Raw genomic sequence first — 11204 nt, 5'->3', positions numbered from 1 at the left:
AGTTATCTGGGGATAATCCAAGTTTGCATCTAGCCTTGCTATGTATTTTTTTTCTTTGTACCTGTCTTTTAGTTACCATGACAGCTGAGAGGTCATGGGGGAGAAAAGATGTTTTGACGGCTGGATTGAGGGCAGGAGGAAGATTTGGGAGGGTTTACAAACATGAAGTGGCTGAGGAGATTCAGGTCAGGGAACAATGAGAGCCAGGGGCTATGTGGATGTCTTTATGCTGAGCATTAGCTGTAGAGAAGACAGGCCTGATGCTAAGAAATAGATCACAATGCAGAGTACACGAGTAAGGTTGGAGAACCCAAAGGCCAGTGGGGCAGAAAAGTTTTGTGTAGACACAGTGTCCCCCACTCTCACCCACTACAGATTCTGTGCAGCTGTCCACAGAGTATGAGTGCTGGATCCATCCAGTCCATCAGCCAGGCATGGACTGGTGACCAACCCATATGTTCACCGGCCCCACTCCCTATTGTCAGGGTGTCTTGAGTAGAACACAACCACTTCAACAGGTGGCCTTAATAGGTCCTGTCTGAAGGGCAGAAGCTAGCCGACTCCCCAGCTCATGGAGCAGCCAAGGGGTATTGGGGTACACAGTCTCCTATGGTGACCCTGGGGATAGGTACTGACGATTGGCAAGCCAAAACTAATTTAGAAAAGGGCTGTTGTTGCCCAAGTTGGAACTGGCCTAATTTGAAACATGCTAGTAGTGACTAGGCCTTATACAGGATGCCCTTCTAAGCAGTCTGCTGTGTCCAATTCTGCTCTGGGAACAGCCATATTCTGCCTTAGGATCCAGCTGCCAGCCATAAGCAGAATTTTAGAACTGATTCTGGTTTCTACCCGTCACAGATGCAGAACTACTCCCTCATATTTTATTTTTTACTTTTTGAATTTTAGAAAATATTTTCATATTTTAAAAATATGTTTGTACGTGTTACTTTTTATCTGTTGTAATACTGACTTGAAGTAGGGATAGGGCAACGTACTTGTCCCCCCAAATAAGAATTGGAAAATTTTACTGCTTAAAATGGATGATGACTCATTTGACCCTCAGGAACTGTTTCCTAATGAATCACTGACTTGAATTATGTCATTTATTTATTCTGTCTCTCCTTTTGTGTTAGTTCCCTGGCCTCATGTTGGTGAAAAGGGAGTTTGGTGATGTGTAACCTTTAAAAAGTGCATTTATTACACATTTCCCAGCACCATGTAATTTGAGCATTGTGATTCTGGCTTTTTATTATGTCTCTTTTGTGCTTATTTTCAGTTTTTTTTAATTCCTGAATGTTCTGCAATCTCTCTTTACTAAATGCTTGAATTACAAGTATATGCAAAAAAAGGTGGCTTTTATGACTTGCTAAGACAAGGATGTTGTGTTCCGGATTTATAATTATAGCATTGGGGGAAAATATTTTATTTCAAAAAGACTAAATTGGTTCTACTTCAAAAGAGTTTCAGTTAATTAAATGTAGGATGGTGAAAAGCCTAAAGGGTAGTCCTTTGATCCTGTAGCACTTTTATTTAGCTATTAATTAGATATATTTTCTTGTACTCATGGCCTTACCTATTAATACTTAGTTTTTAAATAGTCAAACAAAAATGGATGTGCATGTTGGGCTGCCTTTATTGTGTTTCATTGTTTCCTTTAGCTACATTATGGGCTATTTAAAGTAATTTCATATTTGCTGACACAGTATTGATCATTCGCATTTATGGCACAGTTCATACGCAAATATTTTGCATCTTGGAGTAGCACCTGGTCATCTGTTCTCCTGCCCCCTCCCCTGCAAACTATCTCCTTTCTCTCATAACAGCTCTACTGTTTACATATTTCACATGCTGTCTTTGATAAAAATTCATTCATTTACTTCCTAAACATCTGATATGTCCAAGGCACAATTGAATTTATTGAAAGAAATGTAAAAAATAACATTACATGATATTATGTTTTATAATTTAAAAAGTGTTTAATAGACAGGGTGTTGCTCTGTTACCCAGGCTGGAGTGCAGTGGTTCTATCCTAGCTCACTGCAGCCTTGGACTCCTGAGCTCAAGTGATCCTCCCACTTTAGCCTCCCAAAGTGCTGGGATTACAGGTGTGAGCCACTGTGTCAGCCTTAAAGAAACTATTTTTTACAATGTATGGTAGGTGGGAAGTAGTCAGGGAGGAGGTAGGATTCATTTGAGATGAACCTAGATGGGCAGGATATTGCCAGAAAATTGAGACGGAAGAGATTCTGTATACAGAGATGTGATGTAAGTAGTTTATCCTTGTTTCTCCCACCTTATCCTCTCTTCATTCAAAGCTTATTCCTACCACATCTCCTTATTCTCTACCTGAATGAATATAAGTTTCATAAGGGTAGGGGTCTTTAATCTATGTTGTTCACTGCTGCATACTCAGGACCAATAATGCCTGGCACATGGTTGATGCTTAAGTATTGTGAGTTGTTGAATTAATAAACATGTGAATGAAATGATAATTACCTGTAAGGTTTGGGGCCTCTAGCCTTCTAAAATGTCAATTAGCTCATTATTTCCCCTCAAACCTTAGCCAATACAATTTATTAACAAATTTAAAATTGTTTTAATTTTAATTCATATTTTAAAAATTGCAGATGACGTTGCACATCATACTATATGTCTTTCAGCCATGCTTTTAGTTTTTTATTGTTATTAACTTTCTGTTCATGTCTTTTCCCATTTTTATATTAGTAATTTGTCTAATTGATTTGTAAGTCCCCTTTAAATATTAAGGAAATCAACTTTTGTCTGTCTTATATATAGCAAATATTATTTCCAGTTTGTTACTTATACTTTGACTTCGTTTATTGTATTACTTACTGTGTGTTATTTTTAATTTTTATGAAGTCATCTATATAAATATTTTATTTTATTTTTTGAGTTTCTCTTTGATTATTTAAGAATGGTTAGGCTGGGTGTGGTGGCTCACGCCTGTAATCCTAGCACTTTGGGAGGTCAAGGCGGGTGGATCACAATGTCAGGAGTTCAAGACCAGCTTGGCCAAGATGGTGAAACCCTGTCTCTACTAAAAATACAAAAATTTGCTGGGCTTGGTGGTGGGCACCTGTAATCCCAGCTACTCAGGAGGCTGAGGCAGAGAATTGTTTGAACCTGGGAGGCAAAAGTTACAGTGAGCTGAGATCGCGGCCACTGCACTCCAGTCTGGGCAACAGAGCGAGACTCTGTCTCAAAAAAAAAAAAAAGAAAAGAAAAAGAAAAATTTTCCCATGCTGTCTCCTAGCTTTAATTAGTTTGCTTTCTTACTTACATATGTCTTAGATCTATTTAGGACAGAGAATATTTATTAAATGATCCATCTTTTGTCACTAATTTAAAATGTCATTTTATCAGATACTCAACTTTGGATCCATAACTGGTCTTTCTTTTCCATTCATGTGTCTGAAACAACATGCTTAGAATACTGTAGCTTTCTTATATACTGTTTTTGTGGGGTAGTGTATGTATAGTTCTATGCAATGTAATCTCATGTATAGATTTGTGTAACCACCATTACAATCAAGATACAGGACTATTTCCTCACCACAGAGGAACTTCCTAGTGCTACCCCTCTGAATTCACACCTTCACCCTGTCCCGTTCCTGACAAGTACTAATTTGTTCTCCATATCTATAGTTTTGTCACTTTGAGAATGTTACTAAGTGGAGTCATACAATGAATAATAGTCTTTTGAAATTGGCTTTCTTCAATAAGCATAATGCCCTTGATGTCCATCTAGGCTGTTGTGTGTATTGCAAGTTTTTTCCTTTTTATTTCTGAGTAATGGTTCACAGAATGGATGTGCTGGAGTTTATCCATTCACCAGCTGAAGGACATTTGGGTTATTTTCAGGTTTTTGCTATTACAAACAAAGCTTCTACGAACATTCCTTGAGGAATGTTGTTTTTCCTAAGTACAAAGTATTGGATTAAATATAATCCTTCATTTATGGTACACTGTCATCATTGGATCCATGCAGCGCCATCTTACTCATTTTTTTCATTTATCTGTACTAATAAATGAACACCTATGAATCCACCACCTAAGCCAAGAACAAATAACTCACATCTTTCTTTGTTCTCCATCCCTATCCCATCACTTTGCCTTTCTCTCAAAGACACCTACCCTCTTGAATTGTGTTCTTATCATTCCTTTTGGGGATGGGGTGTTTTTATCACATTCATTGTTAGCTTTACAAAAATTCTTTAATAATCAGTATTACCTTCTGGGATTTGCTTTGCTGCTAAAGTTTTGTTGCTTGTGACTTAATTTTCTTCCTGTGTAATATTCCATTGTGTGAACACAGTAAGAAAATTTAGATTGTTTTTAGTTTTTGCAATATGATTGGTGCTGTTCTGAACATTCTTTAAGTGTTTCCAGGTACATATATGTTAAGCTTTCTTTGGGTGTATATCTAGGAGTGGAATTGCTAGATCAGAGAGGATGCAAATATTCTATTTCATGAGATAATATCACACAATTTAACAAAGTAGCTGTTCCAATTTATACTCCCTCAGCAATGTGTCAGAGCATCCTTTGATTCATATTTTCTTTAATGCTTGCTTTTGTTGACATCTTACCTTTTACCATTTGAAAAGATAAAAAATGGCATATCATTGAGATCTCAATTTGCATTTTGCCAATTTCCAGTGAGGTTTATTGTATTTTCATATGTTTATTAGCCTTATGTGTTTCTTCTGTGATATGTTTGATTATGTCTATCGTACCTTTCACTATTGTACTATTTCCTTATTAATTGGTAAGAGTTCTTTATATATCCTCGATATTTGTAGGATCTTTCAGTTTGTTGCTTGGCTTTTCACTTTCTTTAAGGTGCAATCTTGGTTCTTAACCTCAGAACATACACAATTTATTTAACCACTCTCCTACAGATGGATGTTTTTACTGCTTCCAATATTTTACCATTATAACAATGGGACCTTAGATATTCTTGTATCTATATTTTTGGGAACATGTGAGAGTATCTACAGGAAAAACCCCTAGAAATAGAGTTAATGCTGACAAGGGGTATGTGCACTTTAAGTTTTGACAGATACTGTCAAATTGCTCTCCCTAGGAGCTGTGCTTATATTCCTACCAACTGTGAGAGTGCCTCTTACCCTACATTCTCTCCAACATTGTAAAAAATGGTCATCTCGATTTGCATTTCTTTTATAGTCAGTGAAGATGAGTTAAAAGCCCTTTGACATAATATTTTTATACTGTTATGATATAAAGTTGTATGCAGGAAAAATAAATAATGTTTGAACAGGTGCAACGGTCTTTTATCTGTAAGGTGAATATACAACCTTTGTGTAGATTTTTGTTTATTGTTCTTTATTTTGGGCCTATAAAATGTAAAGATGGACGATGATGATTAGAGGATTTTCATAAGATCATCGGCTTTGGCGCAAATCCAAGCACATTATGCAGGTAGTTTGAAGAAGCCTTTGAACTCATGTTTTTTTCCTTCTATCAAGCATATATATATTATAATGTATCAGGTAGAATAATGGCCTTCCAAAGATGTCCATATCTTAATTCCTGGAGCCTGTGAATATGTTCCCTTACATGCGAAAAGGGACTTTGCAGATGTGATCAAGTTTAGGATCTTCAGATAAGGAGCATTATCCTAGATCATCCAAGTGGCACCAGTGTAATCACAAGGGTCATTAACAGCAGAAAAGAGAGGAAGAAGAGGTCAGAGAATGAAATATAATGACGGGAGCCGGGCCAGAGTGATGTGCTATGAGAACCTATCTTTGCTGGCTTTAGAGAGAGAAGAAGGGCCCATGAGCCAAGGAAATCAGGAAGCCTCTAGAACTCGGAAAAAGCAAGGAAATGGATTCTCCCCTGGATCCTTAAGAAGGACTTCATCCCTCCTGACACCTTGATTTTGACTCTGTGAGACCCATTTTGAACTTCTGACCTCCAGGCATAAGATAATAAATTTGTATTGTGTGAAGTTATTGAGTTCATGGTAATTTGTTACAGCAGCAATGCACAACTAAAACATATAGAAAATAAATAATATAAGCAAAATAAAGAAAATTAAAACTTTATGTGGTCCTTTCACTCAGAGAAGTATTATCAGTATTTTGGTATGTATCTATGGTTTTGTGCTTTTTTTTTTTTTTTTTTTTGAGACAGAGTCTTGCTCTATCACCCAGGCTGGAGTGCAGTGGCGTGATCTCGGTTCACTGCAACCTTGGCCTCCTGAGTTCAAGCAATTCTTCTGCCTCAGCCTCCCGAATAGCTGGGACTATAGGCGCATGCCACCACGTCTGGCTAATTTATATATTTTTCTAGTAGAAACGGGGTTTTACCATATTGGCCAGGCTGGTCTCGAACTCCTGACCTTGTGATCCACCTGCCTTGGCCCCCCAAAAGTGCTGGGATTACAGGTGTGAGCCACCACGCCTGGCCAGTTTTGTGTATTTTTAAATTACACAAATAGTTTTATGCTTTATGCTCTTTTTGTAACTTGCTTGTCTCAGTCAAAATTACATTTATGGGATATCTTTATGTTGATAATGTAGCTCTAGTTCGTTTATTTAAAATTATGTATAATATTTCATGATAAGAATTCACCATGTGCAGCTGCTGGGAACCTGAAGGTACTGGGTAGGTGCAGGCTGAACAGACAGGGCTCTGGATGGGTTCCCAAGCTGTGAGGAGAGATGGATCAAAACTACAGACCAACTATTCAGGCCTGGGGAGAGAAGGAAAATAGTATCAAGACAGCATCATTAGGTGACATTATAGAAAATGGCACAGTAGGGTGCTCAAAGAATTGGTGCTTCCACTGAAACAAACATAAGCTATCAAAGACTGACAGAATCAACTTTTTGGGGACCCTGAAATATCCAAAACTTACAGCAACCAGGGGAAGGCTTAATAAGGAAAAGGGCAGTTGACTTTTGGTGAGAGAGCACTATGGTCTTTTTTTTTTTTTTTTGAGACAGTGTCTTGCTCTGTCGCCCAGGTTGGAGTGCAGTGGCGTGATCTCGGCTCCCTGCAACCTCCACTTCCCGGGTTCAAGTGATTCTTGTGCCTCAGCCTCCTCAGTAGCTGGGACTATAGGCATGCATGACCATGCCCAGCTAATTTTTTGTATTTTTAGTAGAGACAGGGTTTTGCCATTTTGGCTAGGCAGGTCTCGAACTCTTGACCACAGGTGATCTGCCTGCCTCAGCCTCCCAAAGTGCTGGGATGACCATGCATTCCCGGGACCATGTGCATGCACAGCCAGGCATGGTGGCAGGTGCCTCTAATCCCAGCTACTTGGGAGGCTGAGGCAGTAGAATGGCTTGAACCCGGGAGGTGGAAGTTGCAGTGAGCTGAGATCACATCATTGCACTCCAGCCTGGGCGACAAGAGCAAGATTCTGTCTCAAAAAAAAAAAAAAAAGAAAAAGAAAAAGCAAAGAAAAGGCCTTAGAGGATCATAGGCTTGGCACCTCTGGAAGATGTGTGGGCTCCATGCATACAGGAAGTAAAGGCAAAGGCAGACCTGTAGGTGGCCTGGCGTAGGAGTGAAAAAATGTCCCCACTCACAACCAAGCTGCAAAGACCAGAAGAGTCGTATTTTTTTCTCTTTTTGGCTCTGAGTACTTAAGGAAATCTTTGTTAGATCATTTCACTAAGCACTGAGATAATGGAACAGAGGCTTTGGTAACTACACATGACAAGGAATACACTCTTTCCCAAAACAGTTTGAAAGCATCATTAAATAAATGGATGGCTACAGTCCTCAACAATTAACAACAGCAAACTTGGGGAAGGGGGAATATCTGAATTCCAGAGTCACCACATTAATCACATTATATTATTCAAACGCTCAGTTTTGTGTGTGGGTTTTTTGTTTTGTTCTGTTTTGTTTTTTTGAGTCAGAGTCTTGCTTTGTCATCCCGGCTAGAGTGCAGTGGTGCCATCTCAGCTCACTGCAACCTCTGCCTCCCAGATTCAAGCAATTCTCATGCCTCAGCCTCCTGAGCAGCTGGGACTACAGGCATGTGCCACCATACCCAGCTAATTTTTGTATTTTTTGTAGAGATGAGGTTTCGCCATGTTGACTAGGCTGGTCTTGAATTCCTGGCCTTAAGTAACTAACTTCCCTCAGCCTCCCAAAGTGCTGGGATTACAGGCATGAGCAACCACACCCAGCTGCAAATGCTCAGTTTTCAACAAAAAATTACAAGACATGCAAAGATAAATCAAAGAGTGGCCCATTTAAAGGAACGAAATACTTAGACAGAAACTGTCCCTGAAGAAGCCCAGACATTGGACTTAGTAGACAAAGACTTGAAATCAACTGTCTTAAATATGGTCAAAGAGCTAAAGGAAACAAACCATGGACAAAGAATGAAAGGAAGCTGGGCGCGGTGGCTCATGCCTGTAATCCCAGCACTTTGGGAGGCCGAGGTGGGTGGATCACGAGGTCAGGAGATCAAGACCATCCTGGCCAACATGGTGAAACCCCGTCTCTACTAAAAAAACAAAAATTAGCTAGGCATGGTGGCGTGCACCTGTAGTCCCAGCTACTCAGGAGGCTGAGGCAGGAGAATCGCACCACTGCACTCCAGCTTGGCTATAGAGCTAGATTCCGTCTCAAAAAAGAAAAAAAAAAAAGAATGAAAGGAGGCCAGGAAAACAATGTGTGAACAAAATAAGAATAGCAATAAAAAAAAAAAAGAGTCATAAAAAGGAACCAAATGGAAATTTTAGAGCTGAAAAGTATAATAACTGAGGGTAAAACTTATTAGAGGGGTTCAACAGCAGATTTGAGCAGGTAGAATACTCAGTGAATTTAAGAGGACAGCTAAAATTATCCTATTTGAGGCACCGAAAAAATTAACCTCAAGGTATCCAGTCCTTTATTGATAGACACTCACACTGTTTCCAACTTTTCCCTAATAATAAGCTATGTTACATTGAACATCCTTGTGCACCTTGGGCATATATGCAAGAGTTGCCTTAGGACAATGGTTCTTAACCTTGGCAGCATATTAGAGATTAAAATTTAAACACCTGATTCACATTTCCAAGAGATTCTGGTTTAATTGGTCTGAAGTGGAATCCGAATTTTTTTTTTTTTGAGGCAGGATCTTGCTCTGTTGCCCAGACTAGAGTGCAGTGGTGAGATCATAGCTCACTGTAGCCTCCAACTCCTGGGCTCAAGCAAAATCCTCTTGCCTCAGCGTTTCAAGTAGCTGGGATTAGAGGCAAGAGTCACTGCACCTGGCTATCAGTACGTTTTTTAAAAATTTCTTTCAGGCAACTGAGAACCACTCAATTGGGTATATATGTAGATGTGGGATGATCAGGTCACAGGATAGGCATGTCTTCACTTTGCTAATACTGATAAATTGTCCTTCAAAATAGTTGTATCAATATACACTCCCAATGACAACATATCAGAGTTCCCATTTCTCCACATTCTCACCAACACTCTGTGTTTTATTACTTGCCAATTTGGATGAGTGCCAAATTGTATGTCATTTTTGTTTTAATTTGTATTTTCCTGGTTTTTAATGATGTTGAGCATCTTTTTCCTATATTTATTGGTCTTTGGGGTTCCCTCTTCTGTGAACTGCCTTTTTAAAAACATCTCTTGTCCATTTCATAATTGTCATTTATGTTTTTCTCATTGATTTGAAGGAATTATTTATATATTCCGGATATAATCTTTATTGCTTTGTTGGTGGCAAATATCTTTTCCCAATTTATGACTTATCTTTTCGCTTGGTATTTGTATCATACAGAAGATTTCAGTTTAATATAATCAGAATTAGGAGTCTTTTCCTTTTGGTTTGTGCGCTGTGTTTTCTTTTAAAAAATACTCTCTTAATTCTAATGTCATAAATAATTTTTAATATTTTTGTGTTAGAATATTGTAATAATGACTCCAATGAATCACAGCAACCTGTATGCACATTCTTATGTAGTTCCCGTCCACATTGACTCTGGACTTGGCTAAATGAACTCTGTGACCTGCTCTGACCAAACCAATATTGATGTAAATTGATGTAAGCAGAGATTTGAAAAGTGCTTGTGCATTGAAACTTGCATCTTGCATCACAGCCACCTTCAGGCTTGCCTGCTGGAGATGGTGGCCTAGTGAATGGCCAGCACCAGCTGCCAGACATGTGAATGAGGCTATCGTGGACCTCTCTGGTCAAGCTGATCCTCCCAGTGACTGCAGCATGGTGACAACACTGTAAGCAGCACCCAGCTCAAGTTTCTGACCACAGAATTGAGAGCAAATAAAATGGTTGTTTTAGCCACTAAGTTATGGGGTTGTTTGTTACAGAGCAATAGCTAAATAATACAGTTTTATTTTTTTTAGAAAAGAAACACTTCTTCTAAAGTTTTGCTTCTCAGACTTGGATTTATAATTCATCTGCAATTTATTTTTGAGTATGGTAAGAGACAGGGGTCTTATTATATATATTATATATGTATAAATTTCATATTTTTTTCATAAGACTAGCTTATTTTTCTAGCACCATTTATTAAATAATCAATTTTTCCATTTGAAATGCTATTTTTTTTTTTTTTTTTGAGACAGGGTCTTACCCTGTCACCCAGGCTGGGAATATAGCGGGACGATCTTGGCTCACTGCAACCGCTGCTTCCCCAGTTCAAGTGATTTTCCTGCCTCAGCCTCCTGTGTAGCTGAGATTACATCGTGTGCCACCACGCCTGACTAATTTTTGTTTTTTGTTTTAGCAGAGATGGGGTTTCACCATGTTGGCCAGGCTCGTCTCAAACTCCTGACCTCAAGTGATATGCTCGCCTTGGCCTCCCAAAGTGTTGGGATTACAGGCGTAAGCCACTGCACCCGGCCTGAAATACTACCTTTATTAAACAGCTAGTTCTAACACGTCTTGGTCTTTTTCTAGGTTCTTTGTTTTATTACTTATTTAGCTATCTTTGCACCAATACCACATTGCTTCACATATTACGGCTTTATACAGTTTTCATATCTAATAGGAAACTTACTAATATGCCCATCCAATATGTCTTGTTTTCTCCCTTCTTCTTGATTAATGGAGTATCAGTTTTGTTTGGTGTAGCAGTGTCTTCAGCTCCAGGCAATGGATCATGATCGGACTAACCTAGGGGTCAGCAAACTATGGTGCATTGGCCAAACCCATTTTACTCCTGTTTTTG

Source organism: Nomascus leucogenys, chromosome 15, assembly GCF_006542625.1.
Source record: "Nomascus leucogenys isolate Asia chromosome 15, Asia_NLE_v1, whole genome shotgun sequence".
In the NCBI taxonomy this organism is placed as follows: Eukaryota; Metazoa; Chordata; class Mammalia; order Primates; family Hylobatidae; genus Nomascus; species Nomascus leucogenys.
The sequence above is the reverse complement of the archived record's forward strand: the minus strand, read 5'-3'. Positions refer to the sequence as shown.